The sequence below is a fragment of the Podarcis pityusensis genome (genome assembly GCF_964106645.2).
Source record: "Podarcis pityusensis genome assembly, chromosome: 3".
NCBI classification, from domain to species: Eukaryota; Metazoa; Chordata; class Lepidosauria; order Squamata; family Lacertidae; genus Podarcis; species Podarcis pityusensis.
In genome coordinates, this window is record NC_138026.1 from 117357205 (window position 1) to 117369499 (window position 12295).

A 12295-nucleotide genomic window follows, 5' to 3' on the forward strand; every position below is an offset into this window, starting at 1 on the left:
GGTATTAGTAAGTGTATTATAAATTGGTATTGTTACCGTGAGGCTATTATTGGATTGTGACTGAAAACTAATAAAAATTACTATCAGAAAAAGAGGAGGAAACAGGCAGGTGCCCCAGCACAGGGCAGGGACAGGAATCAGACATGACAACTCCACCACAAAGTCACTCTGACAGCTTCTCTGCTGACAGCCTGCAAACCGCCCCCCCCCAACTCCCAGAACGAGGAATCCATTACATGTTACTGAGCAGAGAACCAGGCAGGAACAGAGAGGGTCCCTTGGGGCTCACCATGGACAGAGGGAGAGGTCTGACCCAGAGGGATAGGGAAGGGAGGGGGAGTTACAAGCCAGTCCAGGCAACTGCTTCATTAAGATAGGAGCAGGAGTGCCAACTTGAATAAAATGTGGGGGACATAATTGAACACATGATACAGTGCACACACCATTTGAATGGCACTGCCCATCAATTTTGGGGGGCCCCAGCCCTCAAATATTTTATGGAGGGTGAATAATAATAATAATAATAATAATAATAATAATAATAATAAAATAATAATAATTTTTATTTATACCCCACCCTCCCAAGACCAGGCTCAGGGCAGCTAACACCCGATATCATCTTTTTAAAAAAAAGTTGTATCTCAATCAATTTGTTTTTGATTGAGATACAACTTAAAAAACAAGATTAAAATACAACATTAAAACATTAAAATGCAGCCTCATTTCACTGGAAACTCACATCAAAAACTTTTGGGGGGGATGAAAGTCTTCACCAAGGCTAACTATCCAAACTGATCCTACATGGGCCAGAAAAAAGCCAGGGAAGTCCCCAAATAGGAGTTCCATCACAGGAGGAGAAAGGAAAAAAAGAAAGAGGGGGAGGGAATCAAATTGGCTCCAAGCCAAAGGCCAGGTGGAACAACTTACAGGCTTACAGGCCCTGCGGAAAGAAATCAGATCCTGCAGGGCCCTGGTCTCATGAGGCAGAGTGTTCCACCAGTGTTGAAAAGGCCCTGGCTCTGGTTGAGGCTAATCTGACTTCCTTAGGGTCTGGGACCTCTAGGGTGTTGCTATTTATGGACCTTAAGGTCCCCTGTAGGGCATACTGAGAGAGCAAAGCCCCCACAGCCCCTAAGAATTGGCTCCTATAGATAGGAGCAGTCCTTAGACGTCTCTGTGTGTTCTCCGTTCAGCTTCCTTAATAAAGAAACTAACTGTAAGTTAGCTGGTGTTTCACTGTCTTTCTCTGAACTGTGAATGACCTGTTTCTCCTTGTCGGCTCCCTGACACACAGAGGGCGACCAGGTCCCTCTGGGAAGCCCACAAGCAGGACTTGAGGGCAACAGCGCTCCCCCTCCATCACTTTTGATTCCTAGCAACAGGCAGCACAGTCAAACGATGGGACTCACTCCCCCAGGAGGCAGTGATGGCTGCCATCTTGGATGGCTTTAGAAGACTATTGGGGAAATTCATTGAGAAGGGTTACCAATGACGACTAGCTTATGGTTACCAGATTTTTTCAATGAATCTGGGGACACTTTTTTTTTTTTTTGAAACTGAGTAGCAACAGGGAGTCAGTAGTGGGGATGGTGAAGCAAAAGACCCTGGGCCCAAGCACACATGCATATTGTATAAAGGTGCTGCAAAGCCCGTCTTTTGCACCCTGTGTAACATAAATGTGCAGAGCTTTTTTAAAAAAACTGGGCAATGGCGTGCCACCCGCCCATGACTCCCAAGCCTTCCCTGATCTCCTGCCCCCTTCCTCCTTTGTTTTGATAGATTGGGGGGCGGGATTCAGGAGTCGCAGGCAGGCGGCCATTACCCAAGAGGGGCGCAAGGCATGCGGTTTCTCTGCCAGGCAAGGTGCAAAGCCCTTCTTTCACATCTTGTGAAACATAAATGCGCAGAGTTTTTAAAAAACTGGGCAACGGCCGCCCGCCCATGACTGAGCCTCCCCCAGTCAGACAAAACAAAGGGGGCAGGGGGCAGGAGATCTGTATCGCCGGACGTCCCCTGTTCCCCTTCAGCAGTGACAGTGGCAGTCAGCAGCCCGGAGCCAGTGTTGTAGCGCAGTTGGCTCTGGCTGGTTTCAGGAGCTGCTCGTTGGCGTGGCGCCCTCCATTTTCCCTCTCCGGAAGTCCCCATATGATGTGTTGCACACAAGACACATCATATGGAGACTTCCGGAGAGGAAAAATGACGGGCGCCACTGCAGCGAGCAGCAAGCAGCTCCTGAAGCCAGCCAGAGCCAACTGCGCTACCAGGCTGGCTCTGGGCTGCTGAGGCTGCCGCTGCCACGTTTCCCGGGGACAGATTTGCAATTCTGGGGACATTCCGGAGACAGAATTTGTCCGGGGACAGATTTGCAAATCCAGGGACTGTCCCCAGGAACCAGGGACGTCTGGTCACCCTAGGCTAGCCTCTGTTTTCATAGCTGGAGGCAACAAGGCTTTCAAATATCAGACGCTAGAGGAGATAGAGCTTGAAATATACTCAGAGTCGAGAGTGGATTTCATGCTCTTTATTCAGCTCATAGTGGTGAGGAGGAATGAAAGATCCTCCAAAATATCTGCTTTATATACATTATTTACCCAATGGGCTGCACGTGATTGGCTAATTCCAGGATTCCCCTGTAGGCCAATCAGGTTGTGGATTCACTTCCACCTGGAGCTGGATTGGGTGGCGCCTGCGGACCAGTCATACTGCTGCATTTATCTAGGACCAATCAGACTGCTGCATTCTGAATCCTATTGTTCTAGGACCAACCAGACTGCTGCATTTTGGATCCTATTCAACTCAGTACATAACAGAGCTGCTATGCTCAAATCCTGCGGGCATCTGGGTGGCCACTGGGAGAATGCTTGACTAGAAAGGCCATTGGTCTGATTCAGCAAAACTCATCTGATTCAGGCGCATAACTCCCCCCCCCCAAGGAATATGCCTCCATTATCTCCTGAGACAGACGGATGCCAACAGCTTTTGATCATCATCATACCTGTGTCAGCCTGTTGTTGATAGGATAGCAACATTTTCTAGGCTCAATTGCAAGGCTGTTTTATGTGGCCCTTTCCCATTGGCCAACATTGTATGTTCTTGCCCTGAGACTGCATTTCTTACCGCATTTCCAAGAGCTTTATGGTGAAATCTAAACCTGGCACCATCCTAACAGGTAATTAAAGCTTGCCTAACCAAGAAGAGATGGAACATGCTGGCAATGTTTCACCTTGGCTATGCCAAGCAGCCCTCTTTGAACTGTAGCATTCCTTATCTTACCTGCAGTGCTTGATTAATTTTCCAAACCTGCATCTTGCACTGAGTAGAATTATTCCCCTGCCTGGTGAACTGAACAACCACAGCATTTTAATTAAAATGCAATAACAGAACCTGCTGCTCTTGTGGGTAGAGATGAACAAAGCTGTCAATTTCAGTTTTTCTCAGGTTCCCCTTTTTTCGGTCTTACCTTCAGCATTTCTGCAACAGCTTGCAGTTAAAAAATACCAAAAACCTCTTTGTGGAAGTTTGTCAGCATTTCATTGCTTTTTTATCTTACCGTTCACTTTTTAAATTTGTATTTGCCTGTTATGCAAGCAATTTTCCCATATGCAATGCACAGAGCTGCTTTTTTTCCGTTTCAATCCTATCAAAGTTTAATTACTTTTTAGCAATTATTTTTTTATATGCTTTTTTTTGTATTTTTATCTGTTTGTAAGCTACCTTGAGTCACATTCTGGGGAAAAGTTGAGATATAAATAATAAAAAAGGTAAAGGACCCCTGACAGTTAAGTCCAGTCGCGGACGACTCTGGGGTTGCGGTACTCATCTTGCTTTACAGGCCAAGGGAGCCAATGTTTGTCCGTAGACAGTTTTTTTCTGGGTTATGTGGCCATCATGACTAAGCCGCTTCTGGCAAAACTAGAGCAGCGCACGGAAACGCCATTTACCTTCCCGCCAGAGTGGTACCTATTTATCTACCTGCACTTTTATATTCTTTCAAATTGCTAGGTTGACAGGAGCTGGGACCGAGCAATGGGAGCTCACCCCATCACGGGGATTCGAACTGCCACCCTTCCGAACGGTAAGCCCAAGGCTCAGTGGTTTAGACCACAGCACTACCTGCGTTCCGATAAATAATAATACATATTATTAAATGTGTGCTTTTTAATGCACAATTTCCCCTATATACACATGTATTGGTTGGCATAAAGGTAATGGTAAAGAGACCCCTGACCATTAGGTCCAGTCGTAACTGACTCTGGGGTTGCGGCGCTCATCTCGCTCTATAGGCCAAGGGAGCCAGCGTACAGCTTCCGGGTCATGTGGCCAGCATGACTGAGCCGCTTCTGGCAAACCAGAGCAGTGCAGGGAAATGCCGTTTACCTTCCCGCCAGAGCGGTACCTATTCATCTACTTGCACTTTGACGTGCTTTCGAACTGCTAGGTTGGCAGGAGCAGGGACCGAGCAATGGGAGCTCACCCTGTCGCGGGGATTCGAACCACCGACCTTCTGATCAGCAAGTCCTAGGCTCTGTGGTTTAACCCACAGCGCCACCCGCATCCCATTGGTTGGCATACTGGGTTGCAAAACCAGGAGAAGAAGAGTTTGGATTTGATATCCCGCTTTATAACTACCCAAAGGAGTCTCAAAGCAGCTCACAATCTCCTTTTCCCTTCCTCCCCCACAACAAACACTCTGTGAGGTGAGTGGGGCTGAGAGACTTCAGAGAAGCGTGACTAGCCCAAGGTCACCCAGCAGCTGCATGTGGAGGAGCGGGGCATGGGGTGGATTGTGCAAAATAGCTGCGTTTTGGTTCGTGTACTGTTCGGGGAAGTTTAAATTTGATAAGTTCACATTAACCTGTGAGCTGAATTGAATTGAATTCTGAGTCACTCGAGTGCAACTGTGAAGGTCCAAACTTGCCACCAGCCCAGCCCTGACCAGCCCTGACCAGGCACTCAGCGGTGAGACCTAACTTGAGCAACAGTACCCTAAATACCCATCTTTGCATCTTCTCTCCCTTTTCTTCCTTTCCTTATATTATTCCCCAGAATCTAAGAGGTGGGGGAAAACGGGCACTCAAAATTTGATCCCATCCCTGGAGATGCATCTGGCTTGGCAATAATAGCAACACATGCTAGAGAGCATCAATAATTCAGGGGAAATGGAAGCAGATGCAGAATTTATCTGGGTTGTTTTTTTACTGCCACTTTGGTCAGCAGCTGATGACACTGACCTATGTTAGGACACGGTGAGGCTAAACTAGGGTTGAGCGATTAATCTTTAAATATGCAGGGTGACTCTGGCGAGATAGTCTGTGGGCAGGTAGGGCCCTGCTGATACATCCCTCCTGTGCACAGTTGGTGGTGCTTTGGCTGCAAAAGGATGAGGACTCGGAATTTGTCGTTGATTTATAGGAAAGAGTTGGAGGGAGTCTACAAGGTCATCTAGTTTCCACTCTCTGGTCAGTGCAGGGAACCCAGAACTTGAGCATTCCCAACACAAGGCTCTCCAGTGAGCAAAAGCCCACTACGATTGCCCTTACCAGCAAGAAGGCTTTCCTGATGTTCAACTGAAATCTACGTGTCACTTAAGCCAAATAAATCTAACCCTGCCCTCTGGGGGCAGCAGAGATCAAGTATTTCCCCTTTTCCATGGAACAGTCCAGCATCAATCCATCATCTCCAGGTTAGGGCTTGGAGAGACTCTGGCCCAGAGACCTGGATAGCAGCTGTCAATCAGCGTAGACTGTATTGAGCTACATGGACCAATGGTTTGACACGGTCAAGGCACCTTCCTGTATCCCTATGCCTCCGTAAAGAGGATTACAGAGCTTAAATTTCGTAGCAAATCTTTGTCCATGGTGAAGACTCTCACCCCAGAAGCTGTGGGACAAAGTGGAAGAAAGCTTTGGTCAAGCGCATTGCTGGGGATGGGGAAGAAATTTGAGTTTTTTCTCAATCCAGAATTGTTGATTGTCCTCAACATGCTGCTTTAAATAAGGATGGAGAAGGTCCCTGGTAAAGTCCCCAGTATCTCCAGGCAGGCCTGGGAGTGTCAAGGACAGACACTGTCAGTCAGTGTAGACCAGGCTTCCTCAACCTCGGCCCTCCAGATGTTTTGAGACTACAATTCCCATCATCCCTGACCACTGGTCCTGCTAGCTGGGGATCATGGAAGTTGTAGGCCAAAATTGGGGAAGCCTGGATGAACCAATGGCCTGACTCATTGTGACTTCACACACTGATAGCCTGGCTCTGGCCTTGTTTGGAAAAGAGGAGCGATTCTGTAAGCCAGACATGGAAACCTTGCCAGCAGTAACTTGAGAGATCCCACAAGCCTGAGCTCAGTGCAAGATCTTCAAGGCAGCCTATAACTGCAGCATCTTTCAAAGAGGGTCATCCAACCTCTGCTTCAACGCTTCTCATGAGGAAGACCTTGATCAGTGTGGACACGAAACCTCATTGTGTGCAGAAATCTGGCATGTCAGAAACCCAAAGTGTAGACTTCATGCTGAATTGCTCTTTTGGAACGCAAAGCCTTTCTGACCTGGCTAGTGTGGCAAACAGTCAGGGATGCCTGTATCACAGGTGCTGGATGTTTTTTCTGGATGTTTTGTTTGTCTCCTAAATGACAGCAGGTGCTTTAAACACCCACCCACCCTGTTTTTTATGTTATGGTCTATTCCTGCTCGGATGCCTTAACTCCTTACAGCCATTTTTGGTTACAGCCAAAAATTACATCTGAAGATAATTGCGTAGGTTTTAACGGAAAGGAATGTGGAGATCTTGGGTGATGCAAGAGACGGGCAATGCTAAAAGCAGCTGAGCATCTGTGGTCTGTAACTGTCACGTTGCTTTTGTGGAAACCAATTTGATGGGCACATTGCAGCAATATCTTTACAACGGCATTTGATTTCAGAGGAGACTAGGGGGGTTGGTGATAGGAACGAGCGGTGGAATAGAGCCCACTGGTTTTATTTTATTTTTTAAGTCGCCTTAAAAAATAAAATAAAACCAGATTTTTTTTTCTTTTTGAAGGATTTTGTTTGACGCTATTACTAATGCTAACAATAATATTTTGGGTAGGCGAGCATGTAAAATAATGCCCTTCCTTCAAGTAACCACAAGGGTCCAGCAAGGTGGTGGGGACAGACTTGCCATAGGGATGATACCCACTGGCAATGTGGCTCTTTATGGCATGAAAGCTGCAATAATAATAATAATAATAATAATAATAATAATAATAATAATACATTTTATTTATACCCCCACCCTCCCCAGCCAGAGCCAGGCTCAGGGCAGTTAACACCAATAAAATCACAGTAAAAAACATAATGGGGGGGACCAATTTAAAATACATGTTAAAATGCAATTTAAAATGCAGCCTCATTTTAAAGTAGCCGATAAATCAAGACCATAAGGGGAGGGAAACATAAGGGTCAGACTGAGTCCAAACCAAAGGCCAGGTAGAAGAGCTCTGTCTTGCAGGCCCTGCAGAAAGATGTCAAGTCCCGCAGGGCCCTAGTCTCTTGTGACAGAGTGTTCCACCACGTTGGGGCCAGTGCTGAAAAGGCCCGGGCTCTAGTTGAAACCAATATAACCACCTTGTGACTTGGGACCTCCAAAATGTTGTTATTTGTGGACCTTAAGGTCCTCTGCGGCGCATACCAGGAGAGGCGGTCCCGTAGGTACGTGGGTCCTAGGCCACATAGGGCTTTAAAGGTCAAAACCAGCACCTTAAATATACAGGCACACTTCTGACCAGGCGTTTAGCAGAGCTGAAATACAGTCCACAGCGAAGTGTGAGGAAATCAGCCCTAAGTCTTGATTGATGAGCATCACGCGATTGTTGCAGGCAGATTACTTTGTTGCCTGTCATGAAGCTTAATGGTTGTTAAATATGGAGACTGCTGTGGATCGTCTCAGCAGATCAAAACCCAAACTCTCTCCGTCACTCACATAATGCAGTGCACAAATCAATATGGCTAACCTGATCCAAAACACCCACCCACCCCACTCACACATGAAAACAAAGATCACCACAGCCAATCACAAACAACCAACCACACCCTAGGCCAACCCCAACCCCAAAGAAACACAAGTAAATACAGTGGTACCTCTGGTTAAGAACTTAATTCATTCCAGAGGTCCGTTCTTAACCTGAAACTGTTCTTAACCTGAAGCACCACTTTAGCTATTGGGGCCTCCTGCTGTCGCCATGCTGCTGCTGCGTGGTTTCTGTTCTGATCCTGAACCAAAGTTCTTAACCTGAGGTAATATTTCTGGGTTAGTGGAGTCTGTAACCTGAAGTGTCTGTAACCTGAAGCGTATGTAACCCGAGGTACCACTGTACAGTCGTACCTCGGGTTGAAGACGCTTCAGGTTGAGTGTTTTCAGGTTGTGTTCCGCAGCGACCCGGAAGTAACGGAACGGGTTACTTCCAGGTTTCACCACTCGCGTATGCGCAGACGCTCAAAATGACATGCGCATGCGCAGAAGAGGTGAATTGCGACCCACAGACATGCAGACGTGGGTTGTGTTCTGCTCAGGATGTGAACGGGGCTCCGGAATTGATCCCGTACGCATCCAGAGGTACCACTGTAGCAGAGAACCTGCACAAGCGACGCTGACACAAAACCCCACATATATTAAGTAAAACAGAAACATCACCACCCGACCCCACCCCCAATCACCTTCCCCCCCTCCACCTCTTTCCCCATTTTCTTCCTAATGTCTCAGCAAATAAAAGTGATCTGTAAAAAATGTTACTTGAAAAGAGAGAGAGAGAGAGAGAGAGATTGCACATACTTTTGTAAACCAAGAAAATCTTTAATAAAAAGACATTTTTTAAAAAATAAAAAATAATGCAATGCACATGTCCACGACTTCACTGTCTTATCATTGCACCTGTGTAAGCAATCCAGCTACACAGCCATAGCCTCGTGTTACATACAGAAATTCACAGTTTTCTGAAAAAGAATGACCAACACCCCAGGAAGCAATTCCTATGTGAGGCAATGCATTCTCCTCATAAACTTTTCATTGATCCAAGCTATCTCCCTCTAAAACATGAATACAGCAGATCTCAATGTCTGTGATCTGTAACTGGGATCTTACTTCTGTGGAAATTGCTATGACTGCCAGACTGCAGGAATACCTTTCCAGAGGCATGTGATTCTGGCAGCGTTCTCTTCCACGTCAGCCTAAGTCACAGTGTCCCAAGGAGATTACAATTATGGGAAGCATGGGTGTAGACAGGATTTGTTTTAGGGGGGCCTGTGAAGAAGAAGAAAAGAGTTTGGATTTGATATCCCACTTTATCACTACCGGAAGGAGTCTCAAAGCAGCTAACATTCTCCTTTCCCTTCCTCCCCCACAACAAACACTCTGTGAGATGAGTGGGGCTGAGAGACTTGAAAGAAGTGTGACTGGCCCAAGGTCACCCAGCAGCTGCATGTGGAGGAGCGGGGAAGCAAACCCGGTTCACCAGATTACGAGTCTGCCACTCTTAACCAATACACCACGCTGGCTCTCCTCCTCTTCTTCCTCTTGTGCCTCCTCTTCTTCCTCTTCTGAATGAACTTTCCTTTCCCTTGTGGACCATGGTATTTGTTTCTCCCTCTACATAGGATTTCTCTTGTTATAACCAGATTTTATATTCCTTATACGAAATAGTCCCCTCCATGTCCCCTCTATATGAAATAAAAGGTAAAGGTACCCCTGCCCGTACGGGCCAGTCTTGACAGACTCTAGGGTTGTGCGCTCATCTCACTCTAGAGGCCGGGAGCCAGCGCTGTCCGCAGACACTTCCGGGTCACGTGGCCAGCGTGACGAAGCTACTCTGGCGAGCCAGAGCCACACACGGAAACGCCGTTTACCTTCCCGCTAGTAAGCGGTCCCTATTTATCTACTTGCACCCGGGGGTGCTTTCGAACTGCTAGGTTGGCAGGCGCTGTGACCGAGCAACGGGAGCGCACCCCGCCACGGGGATTCGAACCGTCGACCATGCGATCGGCAAGTCCTAGGCGCTGAGGTTTAACCCACAGCGCCACCCGCGTCCATATGAAATACCATATTTCAATTCTTCTTTACTTCCAATTGTCTTCCTTCATCCTCAACACGTTTCTCTTTTCAATTTTTGGTAAACTGTCTCCTTTTTAGTTTTTTATTATCCCTTATACTTTCTGTTTTAACTTAAGTACCATAAATTATTTTGCAGAAATTAATCAAAACAAGTCCAAGTATTAATTTGAGGGCACTGCTTTTTAAGGTAATCTTTATATTCTTCCCATTCTTTTGGATATATTTGTTTGGGCTGGCCCCTAATTGCCTCTGTCAATTTAGCCAATTCCATATAATCAAATAATTTGTCTTGCCATTCTGTTTTTTTCAGTATTGTTTCTTTTCCCCAATTTTTAGCAATTAGTGTTCTCGCAGCCCCTGTAGCATAAAGGAATATTTTCTTATTTTCTCTGGCAATATCTGTGTCTAATATCTCCAATTGAAAGCCATTCTATTCTTTCAGAAACATAAAAAGCATAAAAAGCCAAAACAAAACCATTAAAGTCATTATATTGAGTGGTTGTACCTCCTGCAAGATTTACAGTTGTCTTAATTATGTTTTTCGTCAATTAAACAGCCACTGGCAGTACAAAGTATCTCTAATGCAACTTGTTTATTACACAAAATGTCATTTTCATAGAGCAGTGAGTACCATGCTCTGGTCCATGGGGTCACGAAGAGTTGGACATGACTAAACGACTAAACACGTGAGTACCAGCTGCCTGTTCCATTAGTTACACAAAGCATCAATTACTTAAGTGGTCCCTGAATACATCATCCTTTGATTGCAAGCTTAATTGGTAGCACAGCCAGTTGTTTTCATACTTTGTCCATTGCAAAAGGCAGCTATGGCAGAATCAGCCTAGGGCGGCACATCCCGTATTGCCCCAAATGGCAGTGATCTTGTCCAAAATTAGTGCTGATGATGCTGGTGCTTCTCCTCCACTGGCAGAAGCAGCTGGGCAGGAGGGGCTCCCATGGGCATTGTGCCTGGTTGGGGGCTTCTGCCACCTGAAGCAGCGTCCTCACCTGCCTCAAGGCTTGTCCGGCTCTGGGATCAGCCCTGTCTTTGGTTGCTTTGCTCTGTGAAGTTTTGCCAGTTCCTCTTGGTCCAATCCTTAAATCACACAGCATTTGCATGTTTAGAATAATATGCAGTTTCATCCATTGTTTTTCTCAGTGGATAAGGGATCACTATAATTGTCCATCCTGAAGCTTTAATAACTGCTGGGCATTTGATCAGAGTGATCTTCTCCCCTCCACCTTGTTTGGATAGCTAAGGTTTACGTCCCATATATTCCATGCAAAGTGTCCCACATTCTGTTCCAAGCACCTTGCGCATGAAAGCACCAGGACTGGGCATGAAAACTCAAATGAAACCTGCCTTAAGAGAGAATATTATGAAAATGATATACAGGTGGTACATGACACCAGACAAGCTTGCAAAAATCTATCATTTGCCCGATAATAAATGTTGGAAATGTAAAGAAACTGAAGGTACATTCTTTCACCTTTGGTGGACATGCCCAAGGATTAAGGCTTTCTGGGAGATGATATATAATTAAATGAAAAAGGTATTTAAATATACCTTTCTGAAGAAACCAGAGGCCCTTCTCCTGGGCATGGTCGGCCAATTGGTGCCAAAGAAGGACAGAACTTTCTTTATGTATGCCACAACAGCAGCAAGAATACTTATTGCAAAGTATTGGAAGACACCAGATCTACCCACTCTGGAAGAATGGCAGATGAAGGTGATAGACTACATGGAACTGGCAGAAATGACTGGCAGAATCCGAGACCAGGGAGAAGAGTCAGTGGAAGAAGATTGGAAGAAATTTAAAGACTTTACAGAAATACTGCAAAATTAATGATTGTTAGAATGATGTCAGAATGAAGTTAAGTGGCTTTAGCAGCAATGTTATAAAGGAGTATGTAAAAATGGATTGTTAACAGGTGAGAATCTAAAGTTATAATATATTAAGTTAAAGGATTAAGATAAAAACAAAGAGGGAAAGGATTTGCTGAATGGACTAACTGAACTGGAATACAAAAAAGGGAGGTGTGAGGAGGTCAGGGAAACAAGTAAATGAAAGACAAGACATGGAAAGATTGATTTGTTTTAAGTGTTCTTATTTTTTTGTATTTTGTATTTTTTCTTTTCTCTTTTTCTTTTTCTTGTTTTTGTAACCTTTTCTGAAACTTTAATAAATATCATTTAAAAAAAAGAAAAGAAAAC

General features: G+C 45.4%; 1 long non-coding RNA gene across 1 annotated transcript in view; it reads left to right on the forward strand.

Annotated features, from left to right (window-relative positions):
* The window catches only part of LOC308474766, a 104178-nt gene that overhangs the window by 78874 nt on the left and 13009 nt on the right, over window positions 1-12295 (forward strand). The gene's annotated exons all lie outside the window — the stretch shown is intronic.